This window comes from Haemaphysalis longicornis, unplaced genomic scaffold, assembly GCF_048455015.1.
Source record: "Haemaphysalis longicornis isolate Haplotype H1 unplaced genomic scaffold, Haemaphysalis longicornis Haplotype H1 scaffold_9, whole genome shotgun sequence".
NCBI classification, from domain to species: Eukaryota; Metazoa; Arthropoda; class Arachnida; order Ixodida; family Ixodidae; genus Haemaphysalis; species Haemaphysalis longicornis.
Genome location: NW_027526460.1, coordinates 76,340,369 through 76,350,502, shown reverse-complemented (window position 1 = coordinate 76,350,502; position 10,134 = coordinate 76,340,369). Strand labels below are relative to the sequence as shown.

At 47.8% G+C, this 10,134-nt stretch overlaps 1 non-coding gene across 1 annotated transcript; it reads left to right on the top strand.

The window, feature by feature from the left end:
- Nucleotides 1–9,798: 9,798 nt before the first annotated feature.
- Nucleotides 9,799–9,871, top strand: Trnar-ucg (transfer RNA arginine (anticodon UCG)). The gene has a single exon. It is a non-coding gene; the product is annotated as a tRNA-Arg (tRNA).
- The last annotated feature ends 263 nt before the right edge of the window (nt 9,872–10,134 follow it).

The window sequence follows — 10,134 nt, the reverse complement described above, 5'->3', positions numbered from 1 at the left end:
CGTGACCACATGAGACGACGATTACGACGACGACAACGACAGGAGATGCCAATAGCCGTAGCTCCTATAAAGGGATCCGCCCCTAAGAGGGCAAGGAAAGTCACCTCGTGAAATTCTGTAAGCTCAGACACCTGTGCGCGTTTAAATTCCTTCATTCATTACGAACCTTTCCTGGTGAACGAACGTATAGAAGCGCTCACATACGGATCCCAGTCAAAGCACTGCCATCCGCCAACAGCGACAAACGGATGCCTGTCTGCCGAGCCTTCGAGAGCAGCAAAGTATACACGAGGCACAAGAGCGGGAGGATAAGGCACACGAGCACTGAGTGCACTCTTGACGGACAGTGGAGTCGCTGAGCGGAGGCGTCGCGGATTGGTCTGGAGAACTATCCGCTCGAAGCCAACAACAAACCCTTCAGAAGACGGCTCGCAACTTAATTTACGTCCGCGCCGGCGTGTCGGCAGCAGGAACTATTTCTGGACGTCAGCTGTATACGCTAGCTTGGCTTTCTCTTTAGCGCTCAGGGAACTTCCCGCCCGAGCAGCGGTATGCAATCTGCGGGTCGACAGTTGCGAATAGCAGACCTTTGTACGCTGACAGCTGAAAGGGGTGGCGGTGACCGGTGGTGCGCCTCTGACCGCAAGTAATTGCGGAGGCCGGGAGATCAGTGAAAAGATCTGCGCCTCTTGAGTGATGGCATAACGCTCAAGCCCGGTTTAATTTTTGTTTTCAGTTTCAAGCGTGTCACATTTGAGATACGTAGGGCCTAAATAGGAGTTACTCCCCGCATCGCTGAGGCGTACGGAAAAAGAGAAATGGAGACAGAGGTAGAATAATAGGCAAGGAAAAGGCTAAAGTGCATGTGGCATGTGGTTAACATCTGAATAATAATGAGCACCGGCTGCATGAATACCTAACTCAATTCATACGTTTTTCACCGGACCGGGAAAACAAAACGTAACAACCAGGAAAACGCAGCAGTGAGGAAACCTTCGAAAATGAACGAAACATTGCAAATGTAGCTTTGACTTGCAACCATCTATTTCTCATCTTTGCCTTTCGAACCTTAAAACACTCGAGAATGTAGGATTGTCGCTTTTTGCGATCGCTGGAAAACACCACGTGTGGAAATGCAATGTCTATAGCGATGTCGACTCTCTTCCGCGCTGGATGCTTGTCTAATGTGTTTAGTACGTCAAGCTTTTCCTGAGGGAAAGCGCCTCCAGTTTTCGCGACGCCAAAAGGCCCGACAAAGTTCGCGGTTACAAGTCAATGCCGTTCTCAAAGCTTGAAGCGCACGATGACGACGAGAGCGCGTGCTATTCTTGCGGTGGTGCTTTTTATGGCAAACACGCACTTGCGACATTCCCATGGACATTCCGAAGTGAAACTTCCATTGTAAGCGCAGTGATGACGGTGATAGCATAGAGTAACATGGGGTCATCTAGTGGTGACGAATCGCACCCGCTGGCGGCTTCATGCAGTCAGTTCCGTAACCAAGCCTGGCCAAGGCTCGTCAAACGTCAAAATGGCAGTCCGTGCATGTTGCCCGGGCTATGCCCGGGCTATAGTGTATATTCTAGGCACTATACCCGGGCGGCTTCGGAGTGTAATGCGACGAATGATCCGGGAACGTACTCTGAGCCACGACGTAACTGTGAGGATTTTAATACATGGGACTGCATGTGAGCTGCGCCAGACTAGACAATAAAAAAGGTAGAAGCTGGGAAAACGCAGCACTGAGGAACTGCTGTTTGCCGCGGTGTTACTGTTTAGGACGCATGCCAGGCGGTTGTTCCCACCACAAGCTTGAACGTATACGAAGCGGGAAGAGGGTGTGGCAGACAGAACCGAGTTTATACAGGAAACTGCGATGCCTAGAATAACGATTGATATCGGATTTGCGGTGGGTCATATCTACGTAGTAGCTGCGTTGAAGTGGCGTCGCTTAATTAACTGCTTTCGCATTTGACGCAACACGCCATTTATTCATGGTGCCGGAACCTTATTGTATGTCATTTCCTCCTTTGGGCCAAAGAGATACTGAAATCTGCTGTAGGCCTGTTCGTGAGGCCGGTTCGTAATAGTCCGTTTAGTTACGTACACAAAGGCGGAAAACGAAGTTCGCTGTGTTTTTAAGGAAGAGTATAAGCGGTGACAAGGCATCACTAATTATCGCTTGTATATGCTACGTAAGAAAGCAATTATACCTAATTTCCACTCACTTTCCCCTCCCCTTTATCAGGTAATTCGTCTGCCTTTCCGCCATCCCCCGAGGACAACCACTTCGGCGATGTTTGTTATGTGTGTTTTCTGTGATGTTTACTCCTGTAAAAACCCCCTTGGAATTCTTTTTTTTTTTCGGTTGTCTGAAATAAACATTCACTTCACTTCACTTAACTTCCATGTCGAAGTGGATAATAAAATCATGTGCAAAAATGACGTGTATTTTATATTGCGCAAACAATGCGCGAAAGAGAGACATGATTTTACGCTCGAAACGCGTTCCTTGTCCACTCGGATTGACATTCACTGCTAAGGAGACCCGGACGTATAGCCGGAACGAAAAATAAAGAGAACAGTTCAGTCTCGAATCAGGCGATTTTCGCAAGGGTTTCGGAGTAGCACGTTTTTTTTTTTTTAAACGTCTTTATACCCTTCCGTCCTCGTACGGGGCTCAAGGCCGCACAAGCCGGCCACAACAATGAAAATAATGGCGCCGGTTCCTCTTCGTGGCCCCTCTTTCGAGATGTTTTCTTTATTGTACTACGTCCCTTCCTCACTTTTCTGTCTGGGTCTTTAACCTTGCACCTATTATTTGGTCCGAACCACGTTACCTTAATTGTCCACTCTGACTGGCATTCATTGCCGAAGTGTACCGAACGTACGACCGAAAGGAGAAAAAAAGAAACACGTTAGACTGAAACCATGTCATGATTCTCACGATACTAAGAGTCTTGTACTATATCTTTCCGTCCTCGATTGAGGCACAAGGGCACACAAGGCGACCTCCACAATGAACAATGAAGGGGGGGAGGAGGTGAGCAGATTTTCTTCGCGGGTTCTGTTCGAAATCTTCAAAATGTTTCCTTTCTTGAACTACCTGACGGCCTGGCTTCCCTCTTTTGAGTCGCTAACAGTCCTATTTATTTCGCTGAGGCACATGTGCTCTTCATAAAAAAAAAAAGGGGGACATTGATTTCGTCTCACGTATGACGAACTTTCACATTTGTTGGACCGGCCTATAACAAATGTTCCTCTTCTACGAGTCGGCCTATTACGAACCGGCCTATGACGAAACGCCATGTGACACACGGGACGTATCTCGTAGAACAGCACGGAGAAAGAAGTGAGCGCGTTTGCCTTACTTTTTTTTAGTTACGGAATTGTAAACACACACACATGCGCGCGCACGCACACACACACACACAAAATATGTTCTGTAACACGAGAGAAGCGAATTTGTTACTGAGAGAGAGCTACTTCGTGAATTAACCTTCGTTCATATATTATGGTGCATTCCCCCCCATGAGGTTTACAACTTAATGCTACGCTACACCGAGGAATGTAACGCCTTCCGGCACCTGCTACTTGAACTCGTCGGTGGCACACGCGTCGTTGGTCGTACGTGATTTGCAAATAGATTTAGTAGGGCACGTTCAGTGGATCCGCTCTCACGAAGACCTGCTACGCATTGCCAGTTTATTACAGCTCCCCACGATTCATCGCCATCAGACATTGCCTTGCCTGCAGCAAGACCACAACACCATAAGGTCGTGAGTTCAAGGTTACGCGACGTGCCCTCCCTCCGGTCAAGGTTTCTTCTACGTCACCTCCATGTCAGGAGTGCCGACAGCGTTGTTTAGTCTTTCCCCTCGGGCGATAAAAGATTGTCGTTAATCACCTTATCTTCTGGATTGATGCCTTCTTGCTTTCACTGCCACACCAACTGGTGAAGTGTAGAAGTACCATGCAACAGGGTAGCTTCCCTAGGCTTCAAAGCGTCCCAGCGAAGCCTCCTTCGGCCCTTCCCTTTCCCACATCTCCACACAACGTGCCGCACCGACAGATAGCGAAGCCGTCGGACAGCCAAGCAGACGACGACCTGAAGCCGGACCCCGCCGGACCACGGGAACGCAGAGAAACGACCTCCGGGCACGCGCACGACGGGCGCATCTGACCGGGAGTGATGCAGGAGGGAAACTAGCCGCGACGAAGTCCAGCAAGAACAAATGGCCAAGGAAGCAGAGCGATGCAAAGAGCGGGAAGGGAAGAAGCGCCGGCGAGGAGATGGCGGCAGTCGGAGGTGAATCTCCGCTCCTCCGCGTCCAGATTGGAACGTGATGACGCGAGGTGTAGGAAGCTCAACAGCCGTGCGGCGGGTAGCCAGAGAGGAACGATGGCTGTGAGGAGGAGGAGGAGGAGGAGGAGGAGGACGATGCGGAATAAGAAGCTGCTTCTTGGCTACTCTTCCTCTTTCCACCATCGGGCACGTTCCTCTGGTTCGGCAAGGGCGGCCTTGAAGAGGACGTTCGCATCCGGTGAACGTCCGCTGCGCCTCCCTCTCTCCGGGATCATCCGCCGTGGCTGCTCGTCGTGTTCCTGTGTCTGCCAGTGCGTGCGTGGAATCGAAGAGACGCGCCACGACTCTGTAACGTTAACGAAGCGGAGAAGCTGGCGAGGCTTCCCCGGCTTATCGCATCGTGGCGGCATCGTGTCGACTTCGCTTTGCCCTTGCCATTGGCCTTTCACTCGGGAAACTAGAGAGGACAGGAACGAGTTCTTCCTCGAACGGTGATGCTCGGCTACTCACCTTGTATTCGAAGTCTCTCTTTTTATTTCCCTTTTAACGGGTATCTTGTGGATGGTGGCGTAAGGGAAACGAGCCTTGTCTTGAACGAAACGAAATGGAAAGCTGTTTGCTGATTCTGCCCTGCTTGCGTTGTTATCTCGCGTGGACGCACCGCGGCTTTGATTCGAATATTTTAAACCCGCCTCAAAACGTCGCATGGTTCGAAAAACGAAACCTTTGCTTTGGAGAAAATATCCTGCCATGGCTATTAGTAAATCAACCTAATAATACAGCCACTACCAAGGTGGAGTATTTTGGAGTGCAGTCTGGCAAAAAAGCATACTTCCGTACCGTTGGCTGAATTCTTGCCAGCGCTAAAGCACACGCTGATCTTGTTTCCAGCATCGCACAACTCTCCACGAATAAAGCCGATTGATTTGATTTGAAAGCTGAATTGAAAGCCGATTGACTTCTTTTAAATTAATTGGAAGCGCACAGCTTATTGTGCGAATTGGGGATGCTTACACAGCAAAACGTCGTCATAACGAAGTTGCGAGCCAATTTGTATAACTTTATTACAACCATCGTAAGCCCCGGCTACCAATACCTAGAAAAGAAGCTGCGACTATACCCGTAAATCCATTATTTCGTTACGTCCGGTTTGATCATTACTAGATTAGTACTGGGCAGAATTTTTCCGGTGCCCATATCGAACCATCGCGAACCGTTTGTGCTTTAGGATCTGACCCGGAGATGTTTCACCTCTATCACTACATACACGACACACAATGACATCATTCTGGCTGTTAAGTTCTCGTAGTCGTCTTCGACGAGAGCTACCGACGCTTTACCGCGAATTCAGTTCTTCGTTCCGTCTTGTGCGGAAAGCATTCTCACTATTATAGCTTGCTGGCAGTTTCGTCGTTAGCATGAGCCTGCCTGTGATGTAGTTAACCTTTAGAGCTATAAGGTGGTCAACGTGCTAGGGGGTGCGAGTTACATCAGGACCAACCAACGTACAAGCAAGTGAAGGACCACGATAATGGGTCTAGCCAGCGATTTCCTCGTATACAAGCTGACGGCAAATCCACGTTGCATCGCGCTTGTTCAGAGCTGTCAATGTGTTGCCCCGGTGACATGGCTCTCCACGGGGAAAACATGGCATCGTCGTGACTACCGTCAACACGACTACAACGCGACTAAGTGACCGATTTTCACTTAGTTATCAAGATAAATATAGCACACCAACTAAGGGTAGCTGGATGGTTGACATACGTTCGTCGGCATGCATGCATGTTCACACTAAGGCAATCCCGCAGTTTAGCTAGCACACCGCTTTATGCTGATTTAGTCCACAGATAGGTACCCTCCAGCATATGATTCTTGAATGCGCTCACAACCCAGCCCTGCCACCTCGCTCCACCCGTTCCTTTCCTGAGCTGTGGGAGACACTGTTGACCAGCTGTCAACCGGAGGACTAGCCTCTGATGACACGGACCAAGACGGCTAGGGAACGCATGGATTCCCAGACTAGGGTTCCCTCTCACTTTTGAGCTCAACAAAATGCTGTCTCTCTCTCTCTCTCTCTCTCTCTCTCTCTCTCTCTCTCTCTCTCTCTCTCTCTCTCTCTCTCTCTCTCTCTCTCTCTCTCTCTCTCTCTCTCTCTCTCTCTCTCTCTCTCTCTCTCTCTCTCTCTCTCTCTCTCTCTCTCTCTCTCCATACACAAATGCACTCGAATGACCAATACACCTGGGCAACAAAGCAAATTCGGCCCATGAGGGTGCCTATAATTTGACTCGAAAATGAGATTTGCGCTGTGCAAATGCTCAACGCAGGACGGCAAGCTGTGTTTGCGTGATGCCATCGTATGATTCACACTGTCATTCACCGATATTTTATGATAGTCAATCGAGTGCATTGTGATGAAGTTGAACCTCGGGATTGTTTAGTATTAGAGTGTAGCAGACAACATAGGATGGCTGACCCTAGCCGGGTTATTGTGAGGACATAGCCCCTGAACCCTTTCGCGATGCACGCGTGCATTGCCAGAACCAAATAGGCCCTTCCGTCACACACGACCGCGTCAATCATGAACGGTCTACCATGAACGGTCTACCCTGTAGTGGAACGGGTACTTTGGGTCCCTCTGTATCTGAATGCATCGCTGCCGCGGATGATTGTGATCGATCGACGATCGATTTTTCCTAAAGGAGCGTCCTTCTGATGCGTCGATTGCGTTGGCCGACATAGATGACGGGCGAGTATACGTAATCCCTGGTGCCCTGCCTACTTTTGTCATCTTCCATCGTAGGCTCGTACTTAGGTGGAAAAATGATGCAGTACAGTTGAGTCAAACGCGTGTCGTAGCCCGCACGTGGAGGCAGATTATCCTTCGATGCCGAGCAACCACCAAAGGTGGGTTGAAGTCGGCTTTTGGTGTATACCATTCGCAAATATTGACCTCGAAACAATGTCTCTACCTTGACTTCATCTTCGTGGATCGCATACCGGACATAAATAGTCCCAAAAGTATACTCGAGAGAAACTCAAAACAAAAAAGTAAAATCAGAGCCTGCAAAAAATCTTAATTTTAGTCTGGAGGCGCGACACACGTTCATTCGCATTATAAATACCAGGGAAGCAGCCCACCGTAATAACTCGATAAGTTGTTGAAGTCCCTTAAGGACACACACAGGCACACACACAAAATAAAGACCTCCAAAAAGCATACATGGTTTGTTCTGACGGGCTCCCAAGAAGAGCTAATGTTCATATATAATGTTCATCAAATGATTCTTCAGAAGGCAGACGCCCGCCTCGCCATGTTGTAAAATTACGATGCCGATGAACATATTTCAAAGGGACATGAGTACGAAGTACAAGTCCGGTTCATTAGAAACATTGTTTTGTCCCGATGACAACGATAGAAATTTTATCACAAACTTCGGATAATTATTCGATATTAAAAAAAAAAAAACATGAAGCAGTAGCGACTATCCAGCGATTTCCTGGCGAGGCCTCTATGACGTCGCCGCCTGAAGTAGCTTACTAGGTGCGGATAAATCGAACGGACGAATATTAACGTAGCATAGCGTAAAGCAAAAATAGTCTCAGTGTAAAACTAGAAACGTCTAGGTGAGCATCACTGCATCATGTGTGTCTAAACTGATTGATTGATTGATTGTAAGGAATAACGCGCCGACACAACGCAGGCGATGAGGCGCGCCGTAGTGGAGCGCTCCGGATCAATTTCGACCACGCGGGGATCTTCATCCTGTGCCGAAATCTCGTGCACACCGACGTTTTTGCTTTTCGCCTCCATCAGAAAAGCGGCCGCCGCGGCCGGGAATCGAACCCATCACCTCGTGCATGTCTAAACTGCGCAAGGATGAGGAAAACAACATGAAGAAAACAGTGATTAGGTTAACTACAACATCGTGTTATGAGACACGGAAAAAATAATTTTGCTCTAATTAGCAAAATTTTTTTCATAGCGTATTTGCGTCAGGGTACATACATTAAACGGATGGTAAACAAATTAAACGAAGTTTATTGAATGCTTCAAATCGGTGAAAGAGAAATGAACGGGTGTTGTTCAGATTTACGTCAATATATTGAGTGGATTCCTGTAGTTAGACTATGCAGCGGAATCTGCAACCGGGTTATTGAACAAATGAGCCTATCAGAACTGACTTTTTACGGAAAACCTGTGGTTCGAAGCAAATCGAAGACTTGTAACAAATTACATGATTACATCCAACAAATGAGCACTTTTAGAACCGCGCACTAACAGCAAAAGAACATCCAGAAGTAACGATTTCGTCCCATTGGTATGTTTTTACGGGTTACTCAAACCCGTTGTTACATAATAAGTAGCGCACCCGGGCATCGCCGGGCACTACCTCTGCTCTTCTATAAAAGTAACATCCACTCAACAAAGTCATTTATAGAACAGCGCCCCATAAGCAAACAATTTCTAAAAAGAGCAAATGAATCATGGCAAATCCGCGCGCGGTTAATTACGCACTTACAGTGTAAATTAAATACTACTAGAAAGACTGGTGACTTGGAACCGGTATCGATGACTTGCAAAACAACCGCAACAGAAATGAGAAACTCTATGACTACGCGTCCTTCATAGCAAAGTATGCTCGCAATAAAACCCTAGCAAATTAGACTTCTTTTTTTTTTTTGTTGTTGTTGTTGTTTCGGACGTATACTGTAATTTTTCCGCAACAAGCGTTACCGTGTTTGCGTTACCGTTTACCGTGTTTGCGGGAGTCGACTACGCAGCGCGAGAGTTACCGCGAACGGTAACTTACCGGCACAGGCTTCCAGCGGCTTGAGGTAAGACGGTAAACTGTAACGCGAACATGATAACGATATGCTAAAACTTACAGTATGCATCAGTAGTAGCTTTAGCCACGCTTATTCTCCAACAGACGACAGCGAAATCATCAACTTCAGAATTCTGAAAACCGAGATGTCATTTGCATTTTAAAATGAACTCGCTCCCCAGCAATAAAAAATGTCCATATTAAAAATATTCGAGAACGACGGAGCTAGTGCGAGTCCCTGCAACATACCACTTAGCGGAATGTAATGCAGGAATTCCGGCGTTCACGAACATAACACTGGGAAAAAACAATCGCACAAATATTACCTTCTCATTGTCTAGCTAAGATACGCACAAGCAATTACCTATCGCTACGAGACCCGACGACATCGTTATTATACCCACTGACTCAAGCGAATGCAGAATAAGAGGCATCATTCGGACGTTCAACTTCAATCTTTTCGCCCTCGACCTTAACACTCTCGCCGTAGTTGCCTGCAAACCAGAGTCACGATCCGTTTGCCATGAACACGAACAGTATTACTAAGCTTGGAATTCAAGCGACGCGGTGGAGTCAAGCTAAGCGTAAGCAAAAACACGTCAGTCCGGAAAGTCCCACGTTGCGAACGCGGGGAAAACGGGTCTCTGCGGATCCCCGACTCGTCGGGTCCGCGTGGCCTAATGGATAAGGCGTCTGACTTCGGATCAGAAGATTGCAGGTTCGAGTCCTGTCGCGGACGTACTTTTTTTTTTTTTTTTCCGTAAGCTTGTTTTACATTTGTGTGCTAGTCATAATGTAACTACTTCGTAATTTTTCCCTTTTTCACCAGACTAAGGGCTGTTTGCGAGAGAAGCGCTCGTATACCACCTCGCCGCTCCTCATGCCACATCGGCTTGGTTTATTGGCAGCCTTGCAAGAAACTCATGCACAAGGCGGCAGCAGTAATCTTTTAGTGGGGATCACACTAGCGAGGTGGAAATTTTTGTCCAGATGTAAGGTCAC